At 38.0% G+C, this 22040-nt stretch overlaps 1 protein-coding gene across 1 annotated transcript in view; it reads right to left on the bottom strand.

Annotated features, from left to right (window-relative positions):
• Positions 1-22040, bottom strand: part of CHSY3 (chondroitin sulfate synthase 3) — a gene marked incomplete at its 5' end in the record, with an annotated part of 252825 nt that overhangs the window by 190656 nt on the left and 40129 nt on the right. The window lies entirely within an intron of this gene.

The raw sequence follows: 22040 nt of genomic DNA, 5'->3' as shown, positions 1-22040 counted from the left end.
CCCTAACTGGTTACTGACCAGTCACTTGGTCTGTCCACTCAGCAGTGTCTTACTTTACAAAACAAAGGGCATTGACAAATCTCTCAGTTCAGATTACTAAACCGAACCTGCAGGTGTTTGAAGCGTGCTGTATAAACGGATATAGATTGTGCCCCTGGTTTCACTCAGAGCAGCTCTCGTTTTGTCTTTTTTGACAAACAGAATATAGAGTTGGGTCAGACAAGCTGGGATTACAGCTCTGTGTGCAGCCACTTAGTAACCTGGGCGAGTTACTTCAGCTCTCCCTGCTTCCATCTCCTTGCCAGTACAAAGAGGAAAATGATGGCACCAACCTCATAAACTATCTCATTTAATGCAGGCAACAACCCTATTCAAAATACTTAGGGTGCTAAATTGCTCATCACATTAGCTCAAATTTCATACAATAAACTATCGTCATCGTCATTGTCACCATCATAGTTACTGAAGAGAAATCTCATAGGAAAGATGGTTTAGGAGTAATTTCTCCATTACATTGATGCATCATGATGCTGAATACATGGACTGCTTCAAAGGAAAATATTATTCACATATTCGCAGAATGACAAACTATAATGTATGCAAGAAGTGGTTTATAAAATGAAAAAAAAACACCAAATAATCAGATTATAGAAAGTGCTTTCTATTTAAAATGTACATGAGATCATCATGGATGCATTTTCAAAGAAATAATTTTGTTACATACGAGGCAATTAAGAATTCATTATTGTATTAAACGGTTGAACATTAAAGATCACAACACTCGGCTTATAATCAATGCTTTGCTTACATTCTTCAACTCGCTACTTCCTTTAGAAATTAAGGGTCAAGGAGAAGTCATGTTGTCATATCATAAATTATGAAGTAACTATTTTTAAGTAATAATTACACAGTTTGAAAAGCTCGGAGTAGCTGCTTCTGTATGAGAAACAATGAAAGCCATAGTCTTACTAGAGTTTCATATCACCATGCCTAACATTACTTCTCTACACTGTATTTTATGCTAATAACATTTTCTCCAGTATCAACTATAAATTTAGGTCCTTTCTACAGAAAAAGCAAAGGACAGTCTATGGCCTAAACCTGTAAAGGCAGCTGTGGTTCCCTGACCGGCTGCCGCGCTGCCGCCGGGACCCCCAGAAAGCAGCCTATGCTCAGCGTTCCATTCTCAGCGCCCCCAACCCCTGTGCCATGCAGTTTTTCTAGAATTGGGCACCAAATACCCAACCACACTTGACAGCCCCGAAGACCCAGAAGGACACAAGGGCCTTTGCTTTCTCTTCTCATTCGTGGTACTTTATTTCCGCAGAGGTGACTGAAAAGATTCTGGTGCTCCAGAATTCTACTTCAAAGATGGGCAACAGGAACTACGTCCAGAGCACTGGAGTGTCGGAGTGAGCATAAACACATGCTAAATATTTCTATTGAAATTACCGTCCTTCTGACTCATCCAATTCTTACTAAAGGAAATGGCTTTACCGAGCCAGAGTCAGTCCACATAAGGGCCAGTTAGTTTCTCCTTCCTGCGTGTGATAATCTGCACGCTCAGACTGGCACATTCCACCCCTTGTACATGACTCACAAAGATGACCAGGCAGGAGTGCAAGCAGAGCAGCGTAAAGGGTCTCAGCAGCTCCAAGTTCCTTCTGATTAAGGGTGACCAAAAAGAGGCTATGTGCCAGGAAATCCCATTGGCTCCAAAATAGTTGATGAAATTCTAACAGTTCATATCCAGTTACTTGGGCTAATAAATTACTTTTACAATTATAAAAGGTTCAGGGTGGTCAGTCTATTAAGAATGCAGGGCAGATTAGGAATTTGCCAAACAGACAAAATAAAAGCATTCCAGACTGAGGATCCAGCACATAAAAAGGCATGGTGTTGTGAAATAGCATAATTCTAAGGGAAAACACAAGTAGTTTGGGCTTTCGACGGAGTGGGGTAATTTTTACTGAGAATGTGAGCAGGAGCAGATCTTGCTGTAGAGTCTGGTTTTTGTCAACAGGGAGACAGTGAAGAACCCTAAGCATAAAAATGCTTTGTCCAGAATGATGTGTCTTGGAAAGACCACTGTAGAAGCAGTCATTTGGAGAGGGGATGGGCTCATCATTTCTCTAAGAGTGAGAACGAGGCCTTTATCAAAACACTGCCTGTAAAAACTGAGGAAAGTAGATGTTAGAAAATTATAATATATAGACTGCTGAAAACTTACCAAACAACAGTGGGTTTTAGAAAGAGGGAGAGAGGGGAGGAAATCACTTTGAAATCCTGAAGAAATGAAGATGCATTTAAAATGATATCAAAATTTTAGCAACTATTGAAAAAGAAACATTTTGTATTAATTTGAACAGGAACAAGAGTTTTATGTTCAGAAAAAAAACTAATCGCATAGGAATATAATTCAGAGATACATAAAAGACAGGCAAGATTTGCTCCGTTCACTTGACTATGCAATTAGAGGTGGCCGAGCTGGGACTAAAATATGATTCTAGATTGTCTTTAAAATTCTTCATGAAAAGTATAATGAAATTAGAAAATAAAACAGGTAAGAATTCTTTTTGGAAAATGTATGATCTTGCAGTGAGTAATACCTACGATGTTAAATCAACAATCATGGCTGATAGGACTAAATTCCTGATAAGGCATTAATTGTGTAGGCAGGATCTATGGCACAAAAGATGACTTACAAGAGAGGCATTTAATGAAAGAACCATCAAAGGGGACAGAGAGGTAGGGAGCATCATGTGAGAGAGTTACAAGCACAGTGTGAGAGCAACAGAGGGCATGTGACTCATCATGAGATGAGAAAGTATGAGTGACCCCTCACAAGCCCCGGTCAGTGGGCTAAAGATCATGTAAGAAGGGACAGGGCAGTAAAAAGGAGAAGAGGGCAGAGCAGGCAAGACAGGCCTACAAGACAGAGAGGACAGCCATGAGAAGACACCGGCCCAAAACTAAGACACAGGCAATGAGAGCAGACAGGCAACAGGGAACATGGAAGACGCCAGCATCTAAGGCCTGGGCAGTGTGACAGGAATGAAGAGCACAGTTTCCCTCCTTACTCTCTGCATGTTACAGGCCTGGGTTTGAGTGCACGATGGGTGGGTGAGGAAAATATCCTTGAGTGACCAATTGTAGGACATTGTCCAGTATTCTTCTAGACACACACACACACACACACACACACACACACACACACACGCTGAGGCGACTAAACTGGGCTTGTTTCACCACATCCTGGAATAGTAGAAATAGAAAGTGGGAAGGGAAACATTCCAGGGACGGGGGTTAAGTGTCCTCAATTCATCCCCTCTCTCTTGCGTGATTTTTTCATCCTTTCGTTTCTGGAACCCTGAAGTCTGTTTAGACACTGGGATTTTCTTAGGATGCTTGGTATTGGTAGAGCTAGAACTATTAACAAATTCTTCAGTGAAAAAATATATATTTTGTTTCTTTTCCAAAGTGAATATATACTAAAATACTAAATGAAAGAAACAAGCATAGGAGCACTCCCCCACTTTTAAGAAAAAGTCCAGTGAAGGGATTTTATTCCAAACCACTCTCTTGGGCAATGGATGGTTAAAGGCCACTCCAAATGGAAACAGAGGTCACAGGCACATAGGAGCAGAACACGACTCATCTCAGACACTGAGCAACTCTTCTCCCCACCCCCATGCACCATGTAGCTTTCGTGGTAATTCCTAAAGCTAAGTATTGGGTTAAATGAAAAGTATGACTCTATGGTATAAATATTGTATTTGAATTTTGTTAGATCCCAAAAAAGTTGGGAAAAGATATTTATACTAGTTTACAGATGGCACCCTGACAATGGGTTAGTACAGGAAGTTAGCACATTTAAGTTTTATTATCTAGTTAAAGGCAAAACAAAAACAAAAGCACACAGCCCATAAGACATTGTCAGAAAGAAAATCAAGCTGAATGAAACAATATGACAGTTCACCTGTTTGTACTGATGATGTGATATGCTCATTTCAATAAGCTTTTAAAGGATTTCAGCATGAGATTTCTCATTTTCAAGTAGAATCAATTATGTTTTTGCGAATCTTCAAAATTTAAGTATCAAACCAAATAGAAGTGCAAATTCTTTCATCGCAGATTCTTTGCAACTAAAAATGTTGTGCCCTTGGCCTTTTGTCTCATAGGTGATTGACTAGGGTATTGAGTAGGTATTTCTGCTGAGAATTTCACCTGTACTCTCAAAGGTAAAATCTTTTCCTGCTGAAAATACTCAGTGCTGAGAAATTAGTCCTCGTCAAATGAGATTTCAACTTGAAAAAAGTTAAATGACTATAGCTGACAGTCCCTAGAAATTACAAGCCCTCACCTAGTAGCTGGGTTTATTAATTGAACCCACGTACATTAAATGGCAGTTGTGGCTGTCGTCCCAGCTGGGTGTTGCAAAAACAAACACAATGAATGTATGATATGATTCCTGATCACCAGATGTTTACAATCTATTTGAAAATAGAGCCACACACTGAGGATAGAGATGAATGAGCACACAAAAGGTTAGGGAACAAAGAACTGTGAAACAAAAGGGGAACAGAGTTCTGGGAAAGGGTGATTAATAGGAATGGAAACAGTTGAGAATGCCTTGCCGGGGAAGGTGACTTGAGCCAGACATGAAATAGGAGTAAGATTTGCCAAAGCAGCAAAACACTCCATGCACAGAGAACCCTACAGCAAAGGATTTGTGTCAATAACCACCAGGGTAGATTTAGGGAATAAGGAGATAGATAACTGGCCTTTTGGATATGAGGGTTTAGAGTAGTGGTCTAGAGACAGTTTGGAATGTTTTTGAGACTGATGATATATTTCTGAAGTCAATCTAAATCATTTAGATGTCTTTACTCTGTAGGTAGAAGGCAACACTATGTTCTTTTAATTCAAATTACCTACTTTAGTTCAGTCAGAATTCCAATCTGATTCATAAGGGAAAATCTGTCTCTTGCCAGAATTATTTAGTCATTGTCAGTTAAACAAGGCACACTGACATTTGCTCTAGGGAAGGCAGCCCTTTCATGCTTTTGAATTAGCTAGAGATGAAGAGATGTATAAAATAGTGTAGCTGAATTCCCGGGAGAATCCAAGCATGTGCAGAAATTTACGGAAGCCAGAGACAATCTCAGTTTACAAAACTAAGATCCTTAGAGACAAATTTCATGCATAATTTTAGACTCTCCCCAATTTTCTGTTCAGTGCCTGGTCACTTCTTATAAATGTGTGTTAACGAAATGGAAAATACAAACTACATTAATGATATCTCTGAATATGATTTTAAATTGCTAAAGTTATTTTCTAGATGCAATGTGATACACCGTAAGGAATTTGAGGTTTGAAAACAGATAAACTTGAATCAGTTTAGCAGTATGTTTTTAGACCAATAACTTTGGTAAGCCCCAATTTTCTCATGTGTAAAACAGAGGTATAATACTAACTTGCAGAGTTGCTGTAACTCCAGATATATGAAAACTTGCCTAGCTCAGTGCTTGGTAATACAATATATTAGGCTGGTGCAAAAGTAATTGCGGTTTTTGCAAGTATTTTTAATCTTTTAAACCATAATTGTTTTTGCAGCAATCTAATAATAACAATTCAACAAATAGTACATAGTATTCTATGAAGAGTACATAGTATTCTGATGCTAGTCTTTTTATTACAATGATTAAAGATTTATAAAGCTAAATGAATAGCATATAGAAATAAAATTAGGAACCAATCACATATTTTTATTATTTTTGCATAGTCTTATAATAGTATCTGTCATAAAACAACTTATTATATTTGACTAATTAAATAATGTATTAAATATATATTATCTTTCTCCATAAAAATGCAGTCTCCTACCTCATTAAAATACATGCAGAGTTACTTCCATCTCACTATAAATTAGAGAACAGAATAATCTTGAAACTTTTCATTTTCAATCTCTTGGACCTGTTCAGTACATTCCTTTTGAATTTTAAATATTCCATTTTCTTCTAAGTGTTTTCATCTATTTTTAAACAGAACACCAAGGAATGTGCTAAGTACACATTTTATAGGTACCTACTGCAATAAACTTTAATTTTCTAGCTTCATGGAAAAGAGCTGCCGTGATCTTATACTTATTTGACATAACAGAGGCATTTACATTGATACTTAACAATAATAATTTAGAATTGCAAGCATCTACTCACTTCTTCCCCCCCCCCATGCTATATCATATATCATCAGGTTTAGACACTTACCAAATTCAAGTCACAGCATGACTTCTGGCAGCATGACTTTACAGCCTAGAGTAACTGGTGACATTATTAATCAAATTACATCTACAAATCGTGCCTTTTTTACAAAAAGGAGAAAAAGTCAGTCCACAGTTATACAAAGAAAATCACATCTACGGTATCAACCAAGTCACACAGAACAGTGTGAATGAAGTACAGGATCCCAAAAAACGTGACACAAGCAACAAATTGCTCCAGCATGGAATTAGTCCAATTCCACTCAAGTGGTTTAGATATAAAATTACTCCTGAGGGTTTATTCATTCCTCACGACTAATCAATGTAAGCATTATTTAACATTAGCATGCCATTTAAGATCTCTCTCACTGTAAACAGCTTCAACCCAAGAACATCTATCTATCTGTCTGTCTGTCCATCTGTCGTTCCATCCATCCATCACTGAAGTCAAATATATATATTAAGTACCTCCTATGTGCCAGTCATTCTGCTAGGCTCTGGTGATACAAATGTTTATAACACAAATATTTTCTCTGATCTCAAGTTGCTTGACAAACAAGGAGTCAACAGCCAAATAAAACAGTTACAAGTTGTAATAAGTCTTAAGACAGGAGCACACCAAAGGCTGCAGTGAAGCTCTACCCTAAACAGTCAAACAAGGCTGACCAGAGAAGACAGCCTTCAGGTGGGAATCTAAAGGATGACCAGGAGGCAGCTTTGCAAACTTGGGGGACATCTTTACAGGCAGAGGCACAGTGTGTAGCAAGAACCGTGAGGCAGGAAACAGCTCTGAGTGTTGGAGCAACTGAACGAAGCACAGCACTCCTTTTATTTAGTCAACAAATAAATATGTGCATAATGCTCCACTAGTTTTTGGCTGCAAGTTCTGCTCTTCCTCTTGATTCAACAGAAAGAAAACTTCCTTAACGAATTAATCAAAGTAGAACATGGCACTCAAGCTTGTATTTCTGGCTGACCTTCAGCTACTGTAGAAACAGCACTTAAGAACACCTTACCAGAATGATTCCGCTGCTGAATAAAAGATAAAAGAATTTAAAATGGGGGAGGAAGAGTCTTGTAAAGCCACCTACATTATGCATTGAAATTGCATGTCCTTTGTGTAAAGACAAATGAATTCAATACTTGATGAGAAAGTTTCTATTCAGGCCTGAGTTCAGTCAGAGGCAAAGAAAAGTAACTGAGAGTTGTTGCACAGTATTTCAAACGAAATGTCTATAAAGAGCTAGAAATTGTGGTTAGCATGCAATCAGAATACTTAGTAACTTACCTACAATGATCTAATGCTTCGTTGAAGAAAATATGCATCATAAAACATGATCCAATTAATTACATTAAGTAATGTTTAAGCATTAAACATTAATGAGCAAATCATAACCTTGACAATGGAAGTAGTATCAATTACTTTAAATGTAATTTAAGTCAGTATCTATACTGACTCCAGAAATCTGGTCCCAAACTTGTACTAATTTATTGAACCCTAGCTATGCCACCTCTTAACTTTATGTGAGTGTGTATGTGTGTGTTGATACATCGTACAAAGTCAATTTTTTATATATATAAGAAAAAAATTATATATGAAAATAGGAAAGGATCTATCACAATGGCAACAATTTACTTCCACTGACCCTCAGATACCTCCTTTGAAAGGTACAGTAATTTTGTAAAATATGTACAAATGCACAGCAACACTGACTTCACTGTAATGTGACATCCATTAAGTAGAAATATTTACAGAAATAAGTCACTCACTACCCCAAATGCTAGAGAGATAACTTAATTCAGTGGTTAAGAAATACTCCAGGAGTGGATTAAATGCAGCTTCCCAGGCTTCACATCTAGAGATTCTGACTGAGCTGAAGTGGGGCCAAGAAATCTGCCTTAACAAATACCCATGTATGTCAGATGCAGGTGGACAATTAACAGCCTGAACATTAGGAAACACTGCCCTTTATAGCCCAGAAAATCTCAACACGAGTGTTTAAATACACAATGGCCTATTTGTTCTGGGACCTTACTTATCGTTTTAACAAAAATCTGTAGTCAAAATTATAGATATTGACAAAATCTATAGTCAAAACCATTTGCTTTTGCTCCATCAAACTGTGAGAAATATCTGTCATTTACATCTGAACTCAAAAGGAACTAGTGAAAATCCAGCTTCTCAGGTCAGACAACTAAACACACAATCCACACCACGAGCAGAGCTGGAAAATCCCCTTCCCTACCTTGCTTTTCCCAAGTAAGTGTTAAGAGTTCCAAGTTCTGACTGCTCGTCAAACACGAGGGTCAAATACATGGTGTTGGAAGGAGAACTAACCGGGTGGTGAGCACACCATGTGATATATGGATGACGTATTACAGACATGCACACCTGAAACCTATGTAATTTTACTAACCATTGTCACCCCAATGCATTTATTTCTTTCTTATTTATAATAATTTATTTTTATTAATGTATTTATTAATGTAGCACAGTACATTGTGCACTCAATAGTCAATGTAACTTTGCCTAATTACAGTAATTAGGCTAGATAATTTGAATATTGGCAATGATATGAATTTTGCCTACAAAAATTAGATGAAAGCATTTACTTTATAAAGAGGCCAAACTTGAGAGCACATGGCAAATTTCAAAAGCATTAGAGGCACAGAAAAAAACTGAAAACAGAGAGTTCAAATAGAGTTGACTGCAAATTTATTTTAATCTGTATTCATGTGTGGATTACTTTATATGTGAATTATAAGAAATGTCCCTTGAACAGAGATGAAAGCACAGTGCAGGCTTCCAGTACAGTCTGTATTTAATAAGATACAATCTATTTGTTGACATCTTAACAATAGGTATGAGAATTGCCTCTTGTATCTTTATACTAAAGGAAGTATTTTACTTTAAACTGTAGTAGCTTTTAGAAGAGCACATCATCATACTTTATGATGAGGGGACAGGGATTTAGTTGATAAAAACTGATCTGTAGCTTCTCAGGCTTTATTCCTATTACATCATATGCTCCTTTCTTGCCACCGTACCCAAGCAGTCATGCGAAGTGTAGAAAAATGACTTAGCGGCAAATTAAATTAAATGAGAAAAACTAGACATTAATGTTGCTCCTCGATGTGTCCTTTCAAAACCCTTACGATAGCTTATTCCAAACACTTAGGCAAATTAATGCCTGTCGGATGAAGTACATAATGCTTGAGGACAGTCAGGTTTAAGCATGGTTTGCCTTTGAATGATCCTTTCCGTTCACTCACCGTCTTCTGTATAATTAATAGCCACTCTCCGAAATCACATGCCAGTTAATGAGATGCAGATAAAGGCTTAAAGGTCTGTCCTGCAATTCAGTCTTAATGAAAGTCAATATCCTTTTGCCAAGAAAGCTCAGATCACATTTGGCTTTCTCAGATAATTAGGAGGGTTTTTATGAAACCAAATAGTAGCAGTGACTGGTAAATATTAGACGTTTCACATAAATGCCGTAGTTAGCCAGAAAAAAGAGCAGTTAGAAGTTATTTTTCAATTTCTACAGAAATAAACTTGTCTTATTCTTTTCCAAAGATATTTAAAAGTAAACAAGATACACACATACGTGCACATCCATAACTTGTATGTCACATAAATCCTTTCTACCAAATACGATCATTTGAAAGCAGTCTTCATTCACATTTCTTGATTCTTCTTGGATCAAATGTTAACCCTTTAGATGGGACTAAAAGGCCCTCCGTTAACTGATTCCATCTTCACACTTTTTCTCATTCTACGTAAACGTGGGCTGGGGGGCTTAACATACCATTCAACATAACCAGCCTCATTCTCATCCTTCTTAAACTCATACTTGTTGAACTGCATCTCATGCCTAAAATGTTCTCTTCTTCCTTCCTACCAATATGCATCAGAGGACAACTTTTTGCTTGGAGGTCTACTTGGAATTTGCTCTGTTATCACTAATCCTGCCTGAGCCAGATGCCTAAACACTTGATTACAGTGTTTCCCAGGAACCATTTTCCAGCTCTTTACTATATCCAAACAGCATCCTACTGCTGATGTTAAAAGACCTACAGGAACCAGGGCCACTTTTGTGTCCTCCCCAGGCCACTGCCCCCTGAGTCATGCAACTTTTCTGCAATAAATTTGATTTTATTCAGCCAGTCTCATTTAGATAAATACAATTATCTGAAGAGAGAGGTACTATTTCCATTCTCCTCCATCGTTTTTTAATGTTAAGAATACTATATCCATAATGGAGAAAGAAAAATGAGGGGAATTCTAAGGGCGGCGGGGAATGCAGATTAAAATATTTATTTTTAAAAATCCTGATTTTATGGCTCACTCATTTATCTTTCATCACATAACTTTTCAATTTCAACCTAAAATTGAAGCCCTAATTTTGAGAATGATTGTAAATTGCATTTTAAAAACTATTGGGATGACTAATTTGAAAGACTCTATGCTGTTAAATATTTAAATTTTGAACAATTTCAACAAAGGACAATTGATTTTTCGATTTTGAAAACTAAAGAAAATTGAAATAAGTGAATCTATTAGTTTTAAGCTATTTTCTACCCCCATACATAAAGAAACATTTTGTCACACACATATGGCACACCGTTGGGCAGACACACTCCCAAATGACCACACCTTCAAATAAGTTTGTTCGAGTTTTGATGTTTCTCCTCACCAATGTTTGAATCAAGCTGACCTCAAATAATTGGATTAAGTTCCATCTTTAATTAACATCGAGGAGTACCTATGATGTGCAAAACCCATTAAGACAGAGAATCTACAAGAGAAATACATCATTTTAGATTTACATATGAGGACACTGAGGGCAGGGGAGGAGTGAAGTCTGATTTTAAACATAAGCTCCTTTGATTATGAGTGTTTTTTCCATTACACCCCTGTCACCCTAAATTGGTTATATAAATAGAAGATGGTCAGAATCATTCATTTATTACCTTCTTAAATTGCTTTCGACACAAGTAACACTAGACACGCTGAGACCCTACACAAGGAGTCCTTTGACTTAAAGTATAAAATTACTTACAGTATGCTCGGTGTAAGACGGGCAACTGGTCACCAGGGGAGAAAACGAAGTCAGGCATGGCCTCCCTTCTTATTGTTCCTTTTTATTACCTTTTTCTTTCCCCTTTCAAGGCCAGCGCTAAACCTATTTCAAGGCAACCTATCCTCAGTAGTAGGTTAGAGTCTCTCCCTCAAGCAGCCACTGCAGAAAACTGGAAATGTTCATGGAACTGAAAAAGCCTCTGTTTAAGAAAGAATCTCAGCTGAATTTGCAGGCTCTAGAAACTCCAAGTTGATTTGAGGGGTACGCCTTGGAAATTTTTCAGCTTTGGTTCCTCTAAAAGGTCCTTAAGCCCCATATAAAAATATTTACTTATTGTTCGAATTGTACTATTTTATTAACATCTTATTATCCCGTTTAGTGCTCATAAGACATGGGTTTTATGATTGCCACATGTTCAGAAAAGCACACAGAAACTTAAGACAGAAGCGGGTTACCAGGCGAGCAGGCTGGAGAGCTAGGACAGAGTCGTGGAGTGCAGCAAGTTTTACAGAATGACCTACCTACCTGTTGAGCTGTGCACTAACAAACAAGATGTTGATTGCTGTTGTTTGCCATACAGAACATCGAGGTACGTACAAGGCGGTGGATAATTTACAAAGAGAAATTTATTTGGATGAACAGAAAAAAGAGAAGAAAAATATCCCACCCTTGAGCTTCCACCACATAAGCGTGCCTCTAAGTTTCAGCAGCTGTTCTTCTCCAACGGCTTGGTATTTCTAATGCTTGAAAGAGAGTTTTTCTTTAACGACCTACAATACAATTACAGGATAACATCTGGAATAAGACATGTTGTCAGAAATGTTAGGATGACTCTTTATATCTTTATAAGTATATACAGATCTCCATCAAAATATGTTTCTGATGGACAGAATCCAGAATGCTTGGAATATGAGAAGAGTTACTCAACTATTCCTCATCTAATAGCTTTTAAAACAAGAATTTAAGACTCTGATCTCATTAATTGAAGTGTTTTTCAACGAGCAAATTTTACAAGAGAGAAACAGTTGATGAACTAGCATTTTATAGTGGAAAACAAAGTCGCTGGTGACCCAAAAAGAAACACCTCTACCATTTCTTTCTTAAAACTGCAAAGAATAACTACTGAAGAAGAAAACGTCTGACAAATGTGCAAAGACAATTACACCTTCAGCAATTATGTGTTAGAATTAGTAACCTCCCTAGTATTCCAGGTTTCTTTTTGAAACCTGTCAATTACCTTGTTTCATTGAAACAAGGTACAATGAAAGCTCTTCTTTACTCTCAGAAGCACTGTATTAATACACAGTGTTTAAATGCAACACCTCAGCAGCAAAACGGCATATGAGAACTAAAATTGAGGAATCCACAAAGCAAGTGCATGCAATGTTTTGATGACCTGCATGTGAAATTGTACTAAATAATTGTAATAACTTGGACATTCTTCAAAAAAATGAAAGAACACGTGATGGTGTCAGATTTTAAAGCTGGCTGTTATGGCATATTTGTGTCCCCCCACCCAAATTCATATGCTGAAGCCTCCATTTAATGGTATTTGGGGGGGTAATTAGATCATGAGGGTGGAGCCCTCGTGATGGGATTAGTGGCCTTGTAGGAACAGACATAGAAGACACTGTCAGCAAGCCAGGAATTCTCACTAGGAACCAATGTGACCAGCACCTTAACCTTGGACTTCCAGCCTCCAGAATCGTGAGAGAGAAATTTCTATTGTTGAAGCCAGCAGTCTAAGGTAGTTTGTTACAGCAGCCTGAGTTGAGCAGAATACAGACTGGCAAAGTCTTTAGAATATAACACTTCTGGCTAAATTCTGCTTCCTTTGAGATGACACATTTAAGTATTAAAGACGTAACATCATTTGCCCAAGGTCAAATGGCAGTGTTTACCAGAAGCTGACCTGAAAACCAGATATCCAACATCCATTTCAGAGCTTTTCCTAGGAGAGACTGTGCACCATAACTGCAACCCAAACCCTGGCCTCTTACTCCTGAAATGGAAACTCCGCTTAAATCCAAGTCTTTGCAAACACACACACCCAGAGAATTCAAACTAATGATGGGATTTGAAATTACAAAATATTGAAAGGAAGAAAAATTTTTTAAATAATGTGTGTTAGGAGTTGGGAGGCATGGGGCCTACAACTCACTGTTGGGCTACTGTCCTGGGTAACTACAACCTTACTGCAGACACCACGGATACAGGAATAAAAGGGGCTCAACTAGCCAATCACCCACAGAGGTGATGGAGAAGGTCCTACTCTCTGATCTTGATGATTCCAGTGTCAAGTTGTTCAGAAAGCCTCCTTTGGCTTCCCAACTCGCTCAAAGGGAAAGCAGCATCCTGACAATGAATTCCAAGCCTGCAGTAGAGTATTCTCTGAACCCACACTCCTCCCACCCCAGTCTCTCTCTGATCCCACCCCAGTGTCTCTCTGATCCCATACCCTTCCCACCCCAGTACTTCTCTGATCCTATACTCTTCCCACCACAGTGTCTCTCTGATCCCACACACCTCCCACCCCAGTACTTCTCTGATCCCACACTCCTCCCACCCCAGTGTCTCTCTGATCCCACACTCCTCCCACCCCAGTATCTCTCTGATCCCACACTCCTCCCACCCCAGTATTTCTCTGATCCCTCACTCTTCCCACCCCAGTGTCTCTCTGATCCCATACTCCTCCCACCCCAGCATCTTTCTGATCCCACACTCCTCCAACTCCAGTGTCTCTCTGATCCCTCACTCTTCCCACCCCCGTACTTCTCTGATCCCATACTCCTCCCACCCCAGTACTTCTCTGATCCCATATTCCTTCCACCCCAGTGTCTCTCTGATCCCAATTCCATCCACCCCAGTACTTCTCTGATTCCATACTCCTCCCAACCCAGTACTTCTCGGATCCCACACTCCTCCCACCCCAGTATTTCTCGGATTCCAGTCTTGCTCACTTCTCTCTCTCCTCACTGGCCTTCTTGTTAAGCCTGTGAGTCTACCAAGCATGTTGTCGACATCAAGCCTTTATACTTTCTCTGCCTAGAACATTCTTTCTTTAGAAATTTACAAGGATCATTACTGTACTTCCTTCAGGTCTCCACTTACACGTTACCTCAGGGCTTTTCTGGATTTTTCTTTATAGCACTTGCCAGCACTTGACATAGAGTAACTTATTTGTTGGTTTGTTGCTTGTCTTTCTGAACTAAAATGTAAATTCTAAGAGTGCTGGGATTCGGTTTTCTCGTCTTGGAATCCTGAGCACCTGAAATTCTTCTTGGCATATAAAAGACACTGAAAATTTTGAAAACATAAGTTTAAGATACAAAACTTTTGTTAATGCTCTTAATATACAAAGGTCTAACAATTAAGTTCTCAAACTCATCTAGAAAAAGTGCTACATACCCCATTGCTGAATATCACTACGGTCACCTTTGAAGTACTCCCTTTAGGAAGCTATGCACCGACGCCAGCACCTATCCACCCTTCAAAGCAATTCTGGAACTCTTTCTGGAATGGCCATCACATCTGTCATTATATTACCCTTGATGTCCTGAATGTCATCAAAATGTCTTCCTTTCAATACTTCCGTGATCTTTGGGTAAAGAAAGAAGTCACTGGGGGCCAGATCAGGTGAATAGGGAGAGTGTTCTAATACAGTGATTTGTTTACTGGCTAAAAACTTCCTCACAGACGGTGCCGTGTGAGCTGGTGCATTGCCATGATGCAAGAGCCATGAATTGTTGGCAAAAAGTTTGGGTCGTCTAAGTTTTTCACACAGCCTTTCTAACACTTCCAAATAGTAAACTTGGTTAACTGTCCAGTTGGTACAAATTCAAAATGAATAATCTCTCTGATATCAAAAAAAGGTTAGCAACATCATTGCAACAATTTTGCGAACTTAATTGTCAGACCTCATATTTATGAAAACGTCACACTGAAATTAAATTTTAGAAGACTATGATCTGTAGCAATTTGTGCTCTGGCTGCAAAAGATTAGCTCCAGAGTATTAGTATTTGGCTTGTCTCTTGAAGACCAGCTCATTCAGTCATTTGAAAACTATTCATTGAGTGCCTACTATGTGCCAACCAGAGAAGAATATAGGTGCTAACGACACAGCAGTGAACAAAGCAGAATTTTTTTTTTTAAAAAAGCCTCCTGTCATGAGCTTCAATTCTCTGAATTACTAAAAGAATAGTCACAATTGCAGTCACTTAAATCTTTGATTAGATACGCAAGAACTATTACTTTTAACTAAGACACAGTTGCAACAGAAATAGGTACCAGCAGAGACAGCTCCTAGCATGTGTGTGGCCTGGCAGCTCAACAGTTTCCAGCACCGACCATCCATCCTGCATCCCCCCACCACACACGCACACACACACACACACACACACACACACACACACATCCCTTGCCACTATATATCCACCAGCATTGACACCTATCTTCCAAACAACTACCAAGAAAATACTGAAAGGTGAGTGTCTGGATGGCAAAGCAAAAGGCACAGCTACAGCCCTTGGTTCTGATGACAGCCACTATCACGGGTCATCATGTTCAGACTGGCAATAAGGCAGACACCAACACAGCATTCTCACGAAACACGTAAACATGTTTTCCAATTAAAAAAAAATAAACAGTTTAAATTGGTAGAAATGAAAGGCTATAAATGATTCAACCTATATTTTTGGGAAGCAGACTAAACGTATTTCAAAAAAGATATCCATGCTTGAATGACAGAAAACATTTGGGGTGGAAAGGAGGGGAGAAAGACCAAGAATCTTTCACTTTTAGGGCTGTTTTCAGTCACAGCTCTAAAAGTAAAAATATATGTACATATGTTTTTATGTTTATAAAATATATATTTATATGTTTATACTGTGAGCAGCTTCACAGCACAGGGCTGTACAGAAAGGAATAAAGACTCTTCATATTAATTTAAATTTTACACATATCAGAATCACTAATAACCTGTCTTATACCAGTAATTAAGATTATTTCTGAAGTGATTAAAGTTCTGTACATACTGTTTGTTATACACAGGGGGGGAAATCATAGTGAATAACTCAGACTGCTATATAATAGCTTTAAAATAAGAAGAGCTGAAGACCATGCCCAGTTTCCAGCTGGGAATCCCAAAAAGAAAAGAAGTACAGAATGCTGGCAGGAATGGACTGGGAGTTCTCCAAATCCCCAAGCTCCGTATGGAGGCACAGTTGGGCTATGCTAGCCCCTAGCTTCAAAGAAAGTTCTCATTCTTCTCTTCTCTTTACTGGACCCTATCACCTTCTCCTACTTTCTCCTTCCCAAGCTACACAACAGCCTGACTGATGGGACAGAAAGAGGGTATGGTGAATGGATTGGGAATTCTACCTTATCCAAGGACACACCTCCTCTCTTTCACCAATGTCCACATTCTGAGTCACACCAGACCTGCAGTCGGTCACTCTGGGATCACGGGACCAGCACGTACCTCAGGTTCTCTTCTCTGGAAGCAACTTCCAGCCCCTACAAAAAGCCTGGCTCCTGAGGAAGCAGCTGAACCATTATTTCATTCCTATCCAACACAACTTCCCTGTTGCCCATGAGGTGCCTTATGGGGAGGTTACCCCCTTTATCTCTTCCTGACTGGCACACACGTTCTGAGAGGTAAGGCGGAAGAAATTAAGCACTACTGTGACTCAGAAATGTTCATCACAAGTGAACTACAGGAGACACGGGTACCTGTGTGTGCACACGCGCACACACACACACACAAAACAATTTCTTAGGGTTTTCAAATCTTAAAGGAAAACAAAAAATCACAGTCCTGACATTATATAGGACTCAAATTCTGCTGAACTAATGTTGAAGAAAATAAAAATGTGTGTTTTCTGAGTCAGATAACATCAGAAACATTCAGATGATGACGAAGGGCAAGTAACACCAGGCAGAAGGTTATAAACTCTGTTCAGTGCTACTCTGGGCTTCAGCCCAAACACAACTAAAAATAGGTTGATTTAACTGCTGAATAGAGGGCTGCACTGTGAAAACCAGCTGAAAATGAACTCCTCAATGTCATCTGCTAGTTCTTTTCTCACTTCATCGCACTTCACTAATATGTTAACAGCACACACTGTGACCAAAATAATGTAAAATTTTACACCAACCCTGTGAGGAGCAGCACTAGAGCCAGATGTGGCTGTTCCTCCTGGCTTTGAAACTCAAGCGTCATGGTGAAGCTGTGACCTTTCATTTAGCTTCTATATAGATACAAAATGAATGTTAAAAAATCGTTGCTGTGCTTACCTTAAGAACCAAGTGAGTTATCAACAAGGTAGTGGGTGAAAATTGTTTCACAAACATTAAAATGCCACAGAGATAATAAGGTATTTATAGGAGCTATAATCTACTTCCTTAGCCTGAGAAATAAATTAACGTCATGCTTTAACAATCAATAGGATTCTAGCCCTTGGCTCAGCGCAAAGGTCACCTCTCTCCATCATACCATCGTTTTACTGGACTGCTTATAAGTGATGGTCCATTCCGGTCATTCCGGTTTCACCATTGAAGCTTGGCAGCTGTCTTGAATTTCCTAGAAACCACCTTGAGGTTAGAAGAACCCCAGTGGTAGAACGTGTAACACAAACCCCACCTGAAACTGGCTGCCCCAGAAGGGTATCGACACCCAAGGTGGCTGCAACCTAGTTCACCACTCACGTGTGCTAACCTCTTGTAGAGTCAGTTTACCCTTCCAGATAATTTAGAGAAGTCTAGAGATAGTAACTCGTTTCTTTCTGCTGGAGTTTTTATTTGAATGCAATCCTTGGAACTGCAATTCTGCTGAGTTAATATATGCAAAAGAAAGCCAAAGTCCAAAAAGAGGAGGAAGCAGGATTCCTTTGCTTGACCAGAGAAAGAAAACTGGTGTGAGTGAAGAACAGGAAGCAGGGAGAGCGGGGCAGGGCTGCAAATGCAGACAGAGGTCAGTCCATGTGGGATGGCACAGGCTACTGAAAGGAGTTTGGTTTTTGTTTGTCATGGGAAGCGACTAAAGAGTTTTCAGCACAGGAGTGACAGAACATATTTATAATCAGAAAAGGTAAATACAGCTTCAAATTGGAGAACAGGCTTGACGCATGGTTTAGGGCTTTGGGGTGCCAGAGAAATTGTATATTGTGTACAGTATGCTCAGATATTAGAGGAAGAGGTGATCGCAATTGACCATTGTTCCTTAAAAGGCGTAAGTGATCTAAAATTTTATGTATTCTCAAATGAAAGGGTTCAACTTGGGCAGCTGAGATGATTTTGAAGAATAATTTCCTCTATTTTGCTATCGTTTCACATGAGAGTATTGTAAGAAATAGGCCAATGTCAACACATTTGTTATTCTCTCTGAATGTAAACCCTTTTATCACTATTATATACCTCCCCGGCTTTTACTGACTTTATATGTTACAATTAGAAAAGTAAGTATTTTGAGCAACTTTAGCAATGTCAGAAGTACTGAGTTTAAAGAAGGAAGGAAGTAATTACCCCTCTTGGTGTATTCCATGCATTAGCTGTAATTTCCATTGCCCATTTTCTGAAAACTCACATCTATACCATTTATGGTGAAAAGAAAGTCAGACTTGCCACAATCAACCAAACATTCCAATTCAAGTCACTCTGGGAAGAATTTCAACTCAGAACATGCTGCGGAAATTTTCTACTGGTTTAAGTATAACCACTGGTGGACAGAGTATCCAGAAGAGCTTAGAAAATAAATTACAATTTAACAATTCAGAACACTAGACACACAGTAAAATTACTACAAGGACAGTCCTGTATAACATTCTTCCCTATTTATGCTAACATTGGGAGTAGGGTACACATAAAGTGTTCCATAAAAATCAGGAAAAGAAAAAACTACTTCTTAAACAATGAAATAAATTGTGGGGTTTTTTTAAAAAAATTAGTATACAAAACAATTGCCTTACTAAAACAATGTTGATGCAAAGTTTCACATTTACCAAATTATCAGAGATGATTACTTGAGAATTTTAAAACATTAAAAAATTAATCTAAAACTAGATTTGAAACTAAATTACCTTTTTTATAATTTCCAGTTCCTCATTTATTCAAGTAAAATGTCCAAATTCTTGTTCATCTCACCATGGTTGTCTGTTTCAAACAATAAAAACTATAAATTTACTTGAACCATTTATTCCATTAAAAAAAAATCAACCTCTGAATTTGTTTATTTAAAAATGTACCAAGTAATAAAATCCCAACATCAATGGCCATTTTAAAGAGCATCAGGAAATAAGTATTCTGAAGACACATTTTTTCACCATGTTATTTTTGGTCAAAAATGTTCAAAGATCCTCCAACATTTGAGAAATCAAAATTCATTCATTCATTCACCCATTCATTCATTCATTCATTCATTCATTCTCACCATTTTAGTGAGTATCTGCTGTATGTCAAACCCTCATCTGTGGACAAAGTCAAGCAGAGAAAGAAGCCTGTAAAGCCAACACAGGCAGCATAAAGACCGTATTGGAAAGATGTGCCAAGAACAGAAAGAAGCAGAGCATACTGCTGTCTGTAGGATGGGAAAACTGCACTGATGGGGGCCCAGAGAAGCCATTTTAACTTCATCAAACTGTTGCCATAAAACCAACTAGTCTATTCAGACTTCTCAGGATTAGGGATTTTCTAAAGTTTGTCTAAACAAAAGAACCAGCATCAGAAATGCTTAAACATTCAAAGTGAGTCAACTCTGTAGCAATGAAATAATCAAAAAGATATCAGAGAAGTTTTAAAGTGCTCTTAAGCTTAAAAAATGATACACTGTACAACAATTACAACAGGAAAAATGGTACCTTAAACTACCGTAGTCGAACCTTATCCATGGGGGATACGTTCCAAGACTCCCAGGATGACTGAAACCTCAAATAGAACTGACCTCCATATATACTGTTTTTTTCCTATGCACACATACCGATAACAAAGTTTATAAATTAGGCACAGTAAGAGATTTACAATAACTAATAATAAAAACAGAACAATTATAACAATATCCTGTAATAAAATTTACATGAATGTGATGTCTCTGTCACTGTCTCTGTCTTTTTCTCTCTTGTCTCTCTGTCTCTCTCTGTCTGAAAATCTCTTATTGTACTATACTCACCTTTTCACTAAAAGGAAGCACTTTCCGGGTTCTCTTTGGCATGTCCGAATTGCCAGCCTCACTACTCTTGTGCTTTGGGGCCATTATTAAGTAAAGTAAGGTGACTTGAATACCAGCACTGCAATACCCCAATAGTCCATCTGATAATCAAGATGGCTACTAATTGACTGATGGGCCAGGAGCATCTACAGCATGGAGATGCAGGACAAAGAAGAGATTCACATCCAGGATAGAATGGAGTGGATGGCATAGATTTCACCATGCTACTCAAAAACAGCACACAAATCATTCATCCATTCATGCCTTCATTCACTCATTCAATCATTTATTTATTTAGCAGGAGAAAAAGAATTAAAGTTTAATAACATGTATACCTCCTGTATACATGGGAGAGACCCAGAAAAACTGAGTAACTCCAAACACTGCGCAATTTAAAACTTATTAATTTCTATCTAATATTTTCAAACTGCAGTTGATTACAGGTAACTGAAATCATGGGAAGCAAAACCAAGGATAAGGGTCTCCCTATTATATAACAAAATGTACATAAAAAGTAAACCTATGACTGAAGAAAATTTCCAAATTTATTATCAGTCTCAGCACCTTTCTCATGCTGGTCATGTAGAAATCTTAATGCAAATAAGTCTAAAAATGCTATCTATGGAAACCACTTATATGTATAATCTTCTCTCTTTAGATGCGTTTTCAAACTAAAAAACAATGAGATCAACTATTCCACATCATAAATATGTTTATTGGTATTTTTCCCTATTTAACAATATTGAAACTGATACATGGCACATTCTTTTAGATGCAAATTAGGAGTTTCTTTGCTCTACTGAGTTATACTAAATGTGAATATGAAAAAATAGAGATGAGAGTACTTGTGTTCAAATTTTTTTTATTCATACATTTAAATTTCAATGTGCAAACCATCTCAATAAATTTAAGAAAACTGAAATCATATCAAGCGTCTTCTCTGACCACCATGCTATGAAATTAGAAATCAATTATAAGAAGAAAAGCAGAAAACACAAATACATGGAGTCTGAATAACATGTTACTAAATAATGAACGGGTCAACAATGAGATCAAGGAAGAAATCAACAGATACCTTGAGACAAACGAAAATGAAAATACAATGACTCAAAATCTATGGGATGCAGCGAAAGCAGTCGTGAGAAAGAAATTCGTAGCAATGCAGGCCTATCTAAAGAAACAGGAAAAATCTCAAATCAGCAGTCTACCTTTACACCTAAGGGAATTGGAAAAAGAACAGCAAAATAAGCCCAGAGGGAGTACAAGGAAGGAAATAATAAAGATCAGAGTGGAAATAAGAAATAAAGACCAGAAAAACAATACAAAAGATCAAAGAAACCAAGAGCTCGTTTTTCGAAAAGATAAACAAAATTGACAAACCTTTACCCAAACTCATCAAGAAAAAGAGAGGACTCAAATTAATAAAATCAGAAATGAAAGAGGAGAAGTTACAACAGACATCATAGAAATACAAAATATTTTAAGAAAACACTA

Source organism: Rhinolophus hipposideros (genome assembly GCF_964194185.1).
Source record: "Rhinolophus hipposideros genome assembly, chromosome: 23".
Classification (NCBI taxonomy): Eukaryota; Metazoa; Chordata; class Mammalia; order Chiroptera; family Rhinolophidae; genus Rhinolophus; species Rhinolophus hipposideros.
This window is presented reverse-complemented; position numbering and strand designations above follow the sequence as displayed.